General features: G+C 36.0%; 1 protein-coding gene across 3 annotated transcripts in view; it reads left to right on the top strand.

The window, feature by feature from the left end:
* The window catches only part of SS18 (synovial sarcoma translocation, chromosome 18), a 70220-nt gene that overhangs the window by 20707 nt on the left and 36313 nt on the right, over positions 1-13200 (top strand). The window lies entirely within an intron of this gene.

The raw sequence follows: 13200 nt of genomic DNA, 5'->3' as shown, positions 1-13200 counted from the left end.
AACTTGAGGGCACTTAACAACAGCAATCTATAGTTTTACTATGGTATATACATAGTTGTGCTTTTCTGATATGTGAAGTTTGATGTGCTCTATTAGTTTTGGGAACTTCTTATGTACAGAGTGACCTTTTGTCTCTTCAGGCAGATAATTATTTCTTATCTGAGATGCCACTTAAATATATGTTAGGTCTTACTGTGTCTTTGGAATCCTGGTGTGGCACTGTGGGCTAATGTGTCAGACTGCAAAGTTGTTTGAACTACAAGGTTGGTGGTTCAAGCTTACCAGCTGCTAGTTGGAAACCCTATTACAGGGTCACTATGGGTTGGAATCGACTCAGTGGCACTTAACAACAACAACAACTATATCTTACCCCTTCCAGATTTTCCTAACGTTTTCTCATTCTAGATTTATTTTCCCTTGGCCTATCTTTCAGTTTTCTAATTGACTTTTCAATGGGCTTCATTTGATATTATGCCTATCTGTTGTGCTTTTAATTTCTATTGCTAGGCCATTCAGTTCTATTTAGTTCTTCACATCAAAATTGAAATAAAAATAATTCTACTTTTTGCTGAAATTGTGACCATACTAAGTAAGCATTGGTGGTTTTTAAAAAATACTGTATTATAAAAAATTTCAATTGTACTGAAAAATTCTAAGGCTGTTACAGAGACCATTTAGATACCCCCTGGATTTCACAATTAACAGTTCGGTGTACTTGCTTTTGTTTTCAAATTTTAGAGGGAGGCACTGTTATTTTAAAAGTTTATATTTGAGAATTCTAATATTTGGAGTTGTTTTGAGTCTTTCACTTTTTTCTTATTTCTGCTGGTTCTACATTGTGATTATATTGCCTTCTCATGTATCTGGTTATCTTGATAATAGTTAAGTCAGAAAGTATTCTTGGTAATTATAGGAATAATTTGCCACCTAAGTTTGTATTGTCTTCCTTCAGGGAGCATTGTTATTCCTTCTGCTACTGGAGACACTAGCAGTCTGGGATCACTTTAACTGCATTTCAGGTATTGACATTTTCTTTGTTTCCCAGATGAATGCAGTCTGGAATACATGGTTTGTTATGCATATCATTATATCTGTGTCTTACCAGGGCTTCTGCTATTGTTGGCCCCTTGACTCTTGACTTTTTTGCCCTTCCAACCTATAGATAGCATCTTCTCAACTTCTAAGCTGGCTTTCAACACACTATAGCAAATGTACCTCCAACTTTGGGCCTACCTCTTTAGATTGGCTTTGTTTTCTTGGCTCTTGGCCTGATCACTTTTTACTATGTTGTTAGCTCTTCTATAACTTCAAGCATATTTTAAAAATACTTTGACCATCTTTTATTGCTGTTCATAGTAGAGGGTTATGTGAAACACCTGGTCTGCCATTGTCCTTAGATGATTCTTTAAGTATTAGAATTGAATTCTGTTTTGCTAGCCATAGAATACTACTTTTGTCGCTTCTTAAATATAACTACTACTTAGTATAGAGAACTAACACTTGACAAGTGATTGTTATGTATTCGTTCCTTAAAATAATTTACTTTAACCTTGGAACTCTATCAGGTAATTAGTCCTGTTTTGTGGTTGAGGAAACTGAGTCTTAGGTCAATTAACTTGCCATGGGACTTGTAGTAGGTGAGTGGTAGCAATGAGGTGTGGAACAAGGCCTTCGTGAAAGTTTGTATTTTATACTGTCTTATCATATTGCTTTTAGGATGGAATAGAAATAGAAGCCTAACCTAGTGGTTCTTAAGTTTGTGTATTAAGCTAGGAACAGGCCAGATCATCACAGAGCTTGAATCTAAATTTTGCAGCATTGCTTTATTTTGATTACCCTTTTGTGTTGTTTTCTGAGCAAATAATCTGAGAAGCTGGGTTCTATGAGGAAAAAATGTGGCATCAGGATTGGAGGAAGACTCTAACAACCTGTGATAGGCAAATGATATAACCTTGCTTGTTGAAATTGAAAAGGACTTAAAACATTTACTGATGAAGATCAAAGAGCACAGTCTTCAGTATGGATTACATCTGAATGTAAAGAAAACAAAAATCCTCACCACTGGACCAATAAACAACATTCTTATCAATGGAGAAAAGATTGAAGTTGTCAAGGACTTCATTCTTCTTGGTTCTACTATCAGCAGACACAGAAGTAGCAGTCAGGAGATCAAACGACGTATTACATTTGGCAGATCTGCTGCACAATACCTTTTTAAAGTGTTGAAGAGCAAAGATGTCAGCTTGAGGACTAAGGCACGCCTGACCTGAGCCATGGTGTTTTCAGTAACATCATATGCATGCGAAAGCTGGACAGTAAATAAGGAAGACCGTAGAAGAATTGACACATTTGAGTTATAGTGTTGGAGGAGAATATTGAAAGTGCTGTATTGCCAAAAGAACAAACGGATCCATTTTGGAAGAAGTGCAGCCAGAGTGCTCTTTGGAGGCCAAGATGGCCAAACTTCTTCTCTCATACTTGGGACATGTTGTCAGGAGGGACCAGTCGCTGGAGAAGGATATCATGTTTGGTAGGGTGGAGGGTCAGAGAAAAAGAGGAAGACCCCCAATGAGATGGATTGGCCAGGTGGCAGCATCGATGGACTCAAGTGTGGCAACAATAGTGAAGTTGGCCCAGGATCAGGCAGTGTTTCGTTCTTTTGTGCTTAGGGTGGCTAGGAGTTGGTACTGACTTGATAGCACCTAACAACAACAACATAGGTTTCCAAGGCTGTAAATCTTAACAGAAGCAGAAAGCCTCATCTTTCTCCTGTGATAATAGTTTTGAACTGCAGACCTTTAGGTTAACAGCCCCACTCGTAACCACTATGCTACCAGAGCTCCTTTCCAATGAGTATAGGTTGTTAATTTTGCAAGTTTGTATCTGCAGCTTCTTCACCAAGGCCATATTTTCCAATGACTGATACTCTTCAACCAACTTTTTGTTGTATTATTGGTTTAGGGGGACATTATGAGTAAACAATTTAAATCAAGAAAAAAGTTTTCCGTTTAATTTTTCTTTAGGATAAAATTTGGGGAAAGTAGACTTTCTAGTTTAGTTCATATTGTAGTCATGCAGTTTAAGGTATATAGTTAAATATTTCTATAGTATCAAACATTTTATAGCTGGCAAGATAATATAGTTTAGTGTATTTAATTGTTGGCTGCTCACCATAGTCTTCTGGAGAACTTATAAAACATGTCAGTAACCAAATTGATCTAGGGTGCAGGGGCTATGTCATAGTATTTTCAGAGCCTCCCAGGTAAATACAAGGGATAACTTTTCCATGCTTTTCAAATAAACTATCTAATATCGCTGAGGATATGCAAAATCTCAGAAATTGAAGTTGACTATCATGAAGCAGTTTTTTTTTGTTTTTTTTTTTTTGCAAAATGAGAAAGATAAGACTTATCTTACAATGTTATGAGATCAAATGAAATAATCCACAGTGCCCAATATGTGGAAGGATTTCAGCAACTGTTAATGATGATGAGGGTAGTAGTGCATAGTAGAAAATATAAATGGAAAGAGGAACCAGATTCAGGAGTTATTTGAAGTGGAACTAGCAGTATTTCAGTGTCATTGGAAAGAGTTTGGAAGATTGCTGATTGTGTTGACATCCACTAACATTGAAAAAAATTTAGAAGGTACAGTGATCAGTTTAGTTTTGGATATATTAGGTTTGAGTTGCCTGAAGAACATGCAAGGATATCAAGGGATAAACAAAGGAATTGCTAAACAGCTTTGAATGACCAGATGAGACTTGAATTTACTACTTGTTATCACTATGATTTTTTTTCTTGCAACTCTTTGTAATGGATTTGTAGAGGCAGAAAAAGCAGAAGATTGTATTTCGGTTGTATTAGGACTTGGTAGACGAAAATCACAAATTATGATTCCTTTCAACAATTGAGTCATGAAATTGGTGCAGGCCATAATACAAGTATTATTAAAGAATACTTCCTTGAAATTTGAAGAATAGAGCATATGGGTTTTGGATTTCATGATTGTGTATAAGAGCATTTAAGTAGTAGTGAAGATATAGTGGTATCATAATGAAAATTCTCTGAAAAAGTTTTACTGCATAAATTTTAAGGAATCTTTATGGAAAATCATTCATGTTAACAAGAAGTCTTTTTGAGAGGTGCATATCAATGATGGCCAATAGTGTAGATAGAGAACTAACATTTTGTACTTACTTGCCAGTTGCTGTGTTAAGTGTACATCATCTCATCTGATTTTCTGTTCTTGGTTTCTGTTTATGTCCTTAGTTTGAAATGAGAAAACAGAGACTTAACGTCCTTAAGTAACTCAAACCCCTCTACCACTGTTGGTTTTCTCTTTTTTATTTTTCTGATTTAAGTTTACTGATTTGGAAATAGTAGGTACTATGTGATTTTAATCTGGGGTTTCAAATATTAGTATGTATTCCTTAGGTGATTTTGTTGCTTTGTACAGAAGAGCACTTTGAAGTAATATATTGCTTAGGACTTAGGCTTTGTTGTTAAAACAAGACCTAAAACAGTAGTTACTTTAGATGGAATGGAAGTTCATCTATAAATTATTGTTCTGAGTCTATGCAGTATAGGGTTGATATGGGACTCTGTGGTGATGACTACCCAGTTGCCTGTCTTGTTTACTTGCTGTATCGTTTGCATGGTTGAAGATCTGTCACCACCAAGTCCACCATCTTAGTAATGTAAAGGGGAAAGACCAGAAGTAGAGGCATTTTGCGTGTTTTTAAGGGAATGGCCCAGTCGTACACATATCACTTCTGTTTACTTCCCATTAACCCGAATTTTAGCTTTACATTTGATTGTTAAAAGCTTGGGAAATAATACCTTGATCCTGGATGACTGTATGAATAGTTTCAATTTGGGAGTTCTCTTGAAGGAAAAGTGAGACTGATTATTGAAGGACAGTGAGTAGCATTTGCCGTATAGTAGAAATAACAGGTCTGATACTATAATCTTAAAAAAAGTCTTAAGAATTTTCTTTTGCTAATTAGCAGCATAACTTTGGGAAACAATTTTCATTCTGGGCCTTGAATATAATGTTAAACTAACATTATATGATCTGCATAAGAGAAAGATTAAACACCCAAGAAATAGATTTGCAGTGCTTCCTTAGCAAACAAAATTGCAGTGAAAAAATCTGCTACAGCCTATTCTGAATACGTACATGTGTTAATCTTAGAAAAAGGCTGAGAGCTGATTCTAAGTGTTTATTTTGCTTTTTGCTTAATTTGCATGGATATAGAATTAATTCCCTAATTTAGCCAGATAGTCCTGAATTTTAAATTTATTAAACATAATAATAATTTTTATTTAGTGTTTATTCTCCACAAAGAATAAAAGTCTAACCTGTTCATGAAAATTTATTTAGTTAGTATGTTTATATACTGTTTTTCATTTCCTAAATGATATTTTTGAGTAATTAAGCACTTGATGTTGAACTGATCGATACACAGTCTTCAATATAAATTATATTAGTTTTCAGATTTAATAATTTCACTGGCAGAACATCTGTTAATATACTTCATTGAGTAAAATTTTTTATGAAAGAACTGAATTGAATTTTTGCAGTTGTAATCTAAATGAAGTGAAGGAACATATGCTTAAAGCTGTGGATAGCAATTTAGAGATTATTACCAGGATACATTGCATTTATAAATTTTAGCATAATTTCTAGGCTAGAAATTTGATACAGCTAGAACATCAAGAATGACAGAAAACCCTAAGAAAGTATACTCCTTACCTCTTTCACCTGCTTTTTCTGCAACTAAAGACAATATAAATACACATTTTCCTTTCTTTTCTATCCACATACACTGTTCTGTATGTTGTGTTTTTATTACATTTTGCTTTTTTTTTTTTAAATGAGAGATGTCTCTATTTTCATTAGTGTTATGGAAAGAACTTTTCCTTAATATTAGCATCATTTTACTAATATTTAAAATTTTATTGTTGACAGAATTTCATAAATATGATAATGTTGATTATTTTCCCATTGAGCTTTTTGTCTTCTGAGATATTCATAGTTCTCTTTTTACCTCTTTAGCTACTCCATTCAACATCCTTAAATTGCTCATTAAATGCTGAATTTTGTTCTTAAATATTGTCTCATTCTTCCTTGGAAATCTCAAGTTCATTCCTGGTGCCTACGTTCCTGACTTTAGGTTTCAGTTATACAGTGATAATTCACAAATGTGTATCTCTATACCTGAGTATAAGACATTAATCTGATTTCCGCTTGACATACCTCTTTGGTAATCCATAGATCTCTCCGGACAATATGGTCAAAATTTGTTTCTACTCACTGCCTCTTCATTTTCTTTACTGTTAAGAAAAAGTAAAGGAAAAATGTTGTTAGCATACATTTCAGTGTTCCCATGTCAAGTGAGTAGTATGCATGCATACTTAAGTTTTTTTGTTAGAAACCTTGGACTCTTCTCCTTGTTCACCTGCTGTAGCTTGGTCCCCAAGTTTTTTTTCTTTCTCTAGAACAACAGCAACAATAAAAAGTGTCTAGTTAAAACATTTTGGTCTAAAATCAGAAATAAAAAGTTTAGGTGAAATACCTTTGAAATGTTTGTTTTTTAGGAGATTCAGTACAAATTAAGACGTCAGTAAGTTGAAGTGATGGATTGTTGGTAGTAAAGTTGAGTAAAAAGCTGAAGTAAGGTATCACTTTTAATTCCTTTAAAAATGTGTAACAAAACCTTTTTGCCAAATTTTTATAAGGTTGTTGTTTAGTACCATGGAGTCGGTTCCGACTCATAGTGACCTTGTACAGGGTTTCCGAGGCTATAAATCTTTATGGGAGCAGAACACCTCATCTTTCTCCCGCAGAACTGCTGGTAGTTTCAAACTGCTGACCTTTAGGTTAGCAGCCCGATTCGTAACCAAAATAAAAGGAAAATTAACATGCGTTTTAAAACCTCTGTGTATTTAAATTATATTGGAAATACAGTAGAATAAGTGATTAGTTCTGCTATTTAGGATTGGTGAAAGTTTCACAAATGATGTAACACTGTTTCATAGAGAATTGACCCATGGGACTACAGTCGTCTAGATTAACAATATAGAGAACATTTTGTTACCACCATTTGTTTACCTTGCCTTTCAGACATTTAAAAATAATTGTGTTACCTATTTGCTGGACAGTATGTATAAAATTGGGTCCTTGTGCAGTGCAGTAGGATAAACACTTGACTGCCAAACACAAGATCAGCAGTTCAAACCCAACAGCCGTGCCTTAGAAACCATAGACTAACTAAGTCAACAGCACTTAACACCAGCAACGTATATAAAATTTAGTGGACTGAGTCGAGATATGTAGAGATTGAGTATATCCTACTGAAAGAGATATGTTAGCATACAAACACATATACTCACATTCATTGTTTTTGTAGCGCTGTGTAGTATTCTGTTGTGTATATTTACTAATTTATGTATTTGTACCTGGTGTATATTGTGTATATTTACCTGGTGTGGCATTGTGGGTTAATGCGCCAGACTGCAAAGCCATTTGAACTGCAAGGTTGGCAGTTCAAGCTCACCAGCCGCTCCTCGGAAACCCTATACAGGGTTACTATGGGTTGGAACCTACTCGATGGCACTTAACAACAACAACGACAAATATTTTCTAAAGTTGTGTAAGCCTTCTATTGGTGGACATTAGGCTGTCTCCATTTTTTTTCCTCCAGTTTAAAACAGTCTGTTTTATCTTGAAATCTATGTGACTTACTTGCCATTTTAAAGAGAATCTACACTATTCCCTCTTTTCATTATAAGTTGACCTCTCTGGTTCCTTTTTTGTAATCTTATAGATTTATTTTACTTTAAATCCTTCTGTATCTGAATTGAGTTCTGGGTAGTGCCATCATGTATGGGAATCTCAGGATGCTGTCTGCGGTTACTGGTTCTCAATCTTAAGAAACCTGTTAGCTTTTTTTGTAAAGTTGGTTTGGCTATTAAAAATACTTTAAATACATTTATTTATTTTTTAAACTTCTTTTTCTGAATTCAGTGAAGGTTTACAGAACACATGAGTTTTACATTCAACAAATCATATTTTTTGCTTCATTATATGGCTGCAATCTCTTCCATGTACCAACAGTTAACAGTATTTACCTCTATTCACTTTAACTCTTATATTCCTTCTGCTACCTTCATCTCTGCTAACCTCTCCCATGTTAACATGTGTCTACTTTCCTAGCCCATGATAATTTTCCTTTTCCCCTAACCCTTGTAACCATTATAGATGGTTTCTTGTATCAAGAAACCTTTTTTTTTAAAAATAACTTTTTACATTGATATCATATAATGTTTGCCCTTTTATTATTGACTAATTTCAGTTGGCATAATGTCCTCCAGTTTTAACCATGTTGTGAGATGTTTCACAGATTTATCATCATTATTAAATTTTTTGTAGTAATCCATTGTGTATATGTATGAAAGTTTGTGTAACCATTCTTGTATTGCTAAGCATTTAGGCTGCCTCCATCATTTTGATATGACTTTCGACAGACAGCATATTGAAGGATCCTGTTTTCTTTCCCATTCTGTTTATATTTTGACTGCATTTGACTGGTATATATAATCCATTTACAGTCAGTGTAATAATCAATAGGTATGAGTTGATTGCCGTCATTTTTCATATTGTGTTTTTGAGATGCTGCTGGATTCTTTGTTTCACATAATTTTCTATGCTGAGTTAATTTTGTTGGTGGGTTTTCTTTTGATTTCTGTTGTGTTAATCTAGCTGATTTTTGTCTTTTTTTATTTTGATGTGCAATTGTATTGTATTTCTTGAAACTTATCCTGTAGGAGTCCTGGTGTGGCATTGTAGGTTAATGCGCCATATTGCAAAGCTGTTTGAACTGCAAGGTCGGCGGTTCAAGCTCACCAGCTGCTCCTCGGAAACCCTATACAGGGTTACTATGGGTTGGAAACAACTTGATGGCACTTAACAGCAACAACAATATCCTGTAGTTAATTAATTTTTTCCTTACTTAATGGTGATGGTGGTTATGTGCCGTGGAATACAGTGTGTTTTATCTTGAAATCTAGTTGATTTCCTTGTCATTTGGAAGTTTTGTATTGACACTATTTCCTTTTTTTTTTTGCTTTATAGTTGACTTCATTGTACATTGATATATCTCTGGTCTGATTTTGTCTTGTTAGTTTGTTTTACTGATCTATTTGGATTGATTCCTGGGTGTTGTCATGTATAGTAATCTCAGGTTGTCTGCTGTTGTTGATTCTCAGTCCAGATGACATTCTTTAGCATTTTTTGTAAAGTTGGTCTGATAATTACAAATGCCTATAATTCATTTTATCAGGAAATGTCCTATTTTCACCATCATATTTGAGGGACAGCTTTGCTGTGTATATGATTCTTGGTTAGCAGTTTTTTTGCTTTCTTGATCGCATGGTTTCTGCTGAGAAATCAGAGCTTAGTCTTATTGATTTACCTCTGTAGGTAACTTTTTGTTTTTCCTGAGCTGCTTTCAGTATTTTTTCCTTGCCTTCGATTTTGGAAAGTTTGATTATGATATGTCTTAGTTATTGTCTTTTGGGAACTATACTGTTTGGGGTTTGTTCAGCTTCTTGTATGTTTACCTTCTAGCTAGACACATTTTCTTACAACAACTCTTAGACAGTTTTCTCATTGCTTTTAATTGTATCTTCCTGTTTTGGAATTCCAACCAACCCTAAGTTGTTCCTCTTTATATTGTCTCATGTAATTGTTAGGCTTTCTTTGTATTTTTCATTATTTTTTCTGATTGTTCTAGCATACTTGAGGGATTTATCTTCAGGGTCATTAATTTGGGCTTCCATTGCCTTGAATCTACTCCTTTGTCTCTTTCAATGTATTGTCTATATTTGAAACCTTAAGTTTTAATCTTCTGAATTTCTAATTGCAGGTTTGTATTGTTTCAAAATGTGCATTTTTTTTGTTTGTTTGTTCTTGTAGTGTTTTCCTGATTTCTTCCAAAGTTTTTTCTGTGTTCTTGCTTTCCTTGATCTTTGTGTCAGTCTTTTGAATAGTATTTTTTAAAATTATTTTTTCATTTAGTTCCATTACCTGTTTTTCCTCAGAAATGTTTTCTGGCTTTGTATTTTGTTCATTGTTTAGTAGTGTGAGCTAAAGTTTCCTGTTTTCTCAAGGATATTGTGTAGTTGTGTTTAATTGATGATTGTAAGTTGATGTGTAATTTAGCTCTCATCCGTGTCACTTGTGGGTATAGTTAGAGAATAGAAGCTTGTGCTCAATTCTTGTTTGCTGTTTGTGCACACCAGTTTTGGGTGGGTTTGGTTGCTGCCTATCATTGATCAGGTGGTATAGGAACTGGTATTGACTATTGCCCAGTGGGTGGAGTTGCAAAGGGTATGACTGTATCTTTTGTCAGGTGGATATGAGAAAACCGCATGTCATACACACACAAGACAACAAAACAGAATAAACAAATAAGGAACCATTAGCGAATAGAAAAAATAATAGAAGAATAAAATAAAAACCGGCATCAAAAGAGTGCGTGGAGTGAATTGTAATCATTACATTGATTTGCTGAACGTAAAACTTATGATCTACTCTGCTCTGTAAACCGTCCGTCACTCACTCAATACACAATAAAAGCTTTTAAAAAAACAAACAGGCAGCAACCAGACAAAAATAATATAACAACTACAAAGACAAAAGACAGGGAAGTAGAGCTATAGAAGTGAAAAGAGGAAATAAAAGGAAATTTAAAACAAAACAAAAGCACTTAGACAAATAGGAGAAGGAAGATGAACAGAGAAAGAGAGTAGAGTGTAGTAAAGAAAGATCAAAAGGGGGGATGAAGCGGGGAAATGAGAAAGAGAAGGAAAAAAAACAGCATAGCGTAAAAGTTAAAATTCGAGGGAATAGAGAAAGAAGAAAGAGGAGAAAGAATAAACAAAAACAAAAGGAAAAAAAACCAAGCCCCCAAACAAAAAAAAAAACAACCCAGTGCAACATTGGGCCCAGAGAGGAGACAACTCTTGTGAGGGGGCTCTTATAAGACAGGTAGGTCACTAGGTAGGCATGGAAGTGATGTAACATTATAATTCCTGGCTCTGGAGTTCCTATTGGCCTTGGTGTTACTATGTTCAGGGTACTCAATCTAGAAATACTTTGTGGAGGCGCTTGATGGAGCTGGTTTCACTGTCTGTTAGAACCACAGGGAAGATGAGGGCAGGGTGACTTGGTTAAATGCTGGTCTGTTGGTTCTGCGGGTTATGTATGTCTAGAGCTGAGCCCACTTGAATCTAGGCACCAGAGTTTTGCAGCTGGGCCCCCTCCTCACATTGGTGTGGCTCCCAAGCACATGTCTTAGATCTCCCAGAGAGCAGAGTTTGTGCTGGATATGGATGAGGGTAGGAACTGTCCACACTGGTCACCTTGGGAGCGTAGGGAAAAAGATGGACCCACACCTTTCTCTGCCTGTGTGAATCTGCTCTGCCGGGCTGTCTTCTGTTGCCAAAGCTTCTCACATCAGTCAGTATCCCTCTCTCGCTGTCACTGCTGTTTTTTCTTCCCAGCAAGCCTACTACTGTAGGCTTTCCTCTGAAGTTTTGGGTTCCAGGATTTTAATTTGTGTCTGTTCATTTTGCCTCTTTTTATCTTTGGAGTTCTCGTGTGGTGCTGTGGGTTAATGCGATGGACTGCAAAGTCAGTTTGAATAGCAAGATTGGTGGTTCAAGCTCACCAGCCACACCTCAGAAATCCTATATAGGGTCATGCTGTATACTGCAAAGTCGGTATGAACTGCAATGTCGTGGGTTCAAGCTCACCAGTTACTCCTTGGAAATCCTATACAGGGTCGCTGTGAGTTGGAACTGACTCGATGGCACTTAACAACAACAACAATCTTTGTTTTAAAGCGTCTGTGTAGTGCACCTGTCTAGTCCACAGTCTTGGCTGAAAGTTCCCGAGACTGTAAATCTTTAATGGAGCAGATACACCCCATCTTTCTATCATGGAAGAGCTGGTTGGTTTGAGCCACCGACCTTACAGTTAGCAGGCCAATGGTTACCCCACAGCACCAGCAGACGCCCTTGCTATATAGAATGATGTTTTTAAGTGCCATTTTGTTGGTTATAACTCATAGAGACCTTATATAGAGTTTCTGAGGTTGGAATTCTTTGTGGGAGCAGAATGCCTCATCTTTTCCTGATGAGTGACTGGTGGGCTTGAACTGCCAATCTTGTGGTTTGCAGTCAAGTGCTTATCATATAGAGCCACCATATTGCCTTGCTGGTGAGTCAATTCCTACTTATTAGCGACCTTGTAGAGGGTTTCTGAGGAGTGGCTGTTGGGTTTGAACCGCCAGCCTTATGGTTCAAACCAATCTTGGCCCAGTTATTTATCCTCAGCACCACATTTATTGTTGTTGGTGTTAAGTGTCATAGAGTTGATTCCGATCCATAGTGACCCTATATAGGGTGTCCGAGGAGTGGCTAGTGAGTTTGAACCACCAACCTTGCAGTTTAAACTGAATTTGCAGTCCAGCACACTAACCTGCAGCGTCACATTAGATACTTGTTATATCTGTAAATAATCAAGCTATTTCTGTTATACTTATTAAATGGCTGGAGGTTTGAGTGTACACCTGTGATGGCTGAAGAACAATGTATAAAGTATGCCAGAGGGAATTATACTCACAGATCTGGAAAAGTACAGGCATAATGACAAAGGGTCCATATAAAAATATAAAATGAAGAGTATGACTGGAATTGTAGGAGTGGATATTATGTTCAGAACAGAGAAATAGAGAAAGAAGGCAGAAATAGATCTATGAGAAAAATAATGCCTCCCTATCCTCCTGCAGACTTAAAATGGGAGTTTGGAAAGAAACAAATTATTTTGCTTTTTCTGACAAAATGTACCAACAAGAGAGCCAGGTAATGCAGACCACCTTGTATCTGTGTTTTTCCTTTTGCCCTTTTTTGAACTCTCAAGGTTAGTCAGTTATTCACAATTTCATTAGGAAATTTGCCAAAGGCATCCTTTGGAGGCAGCTGTCTCTGCACCCTTGGAGGCCATCATTAATGTTTCCAATCCATAGGAATATTCGGCACAAAAATATTGGACTGAGCTCGAGCTTGCTCTTATTGTTTTAAGCACTTTATTACCACCCCACCCCCCCATTAAGCAATTTAAATGCAGATT

This window comes from Chrysochloris asiatica, unplaced genomic scaffold (assembly GCF_000296735.1).
Source record: "Chrysochloris asiatica unplaced genomic scaffold, ChrAsi1.0 scaffold00015, whole genome shotgun sequence".
NCBI lineage: Eukaryota > Metazoa > Chordata > Mammalia > Afrosoricida > Chrysochloridae > Chrysochloris > Chrysochloris asiatica.
This window is presented reverse-complemented; position numbering and strand designations above follow the sequence as displayed.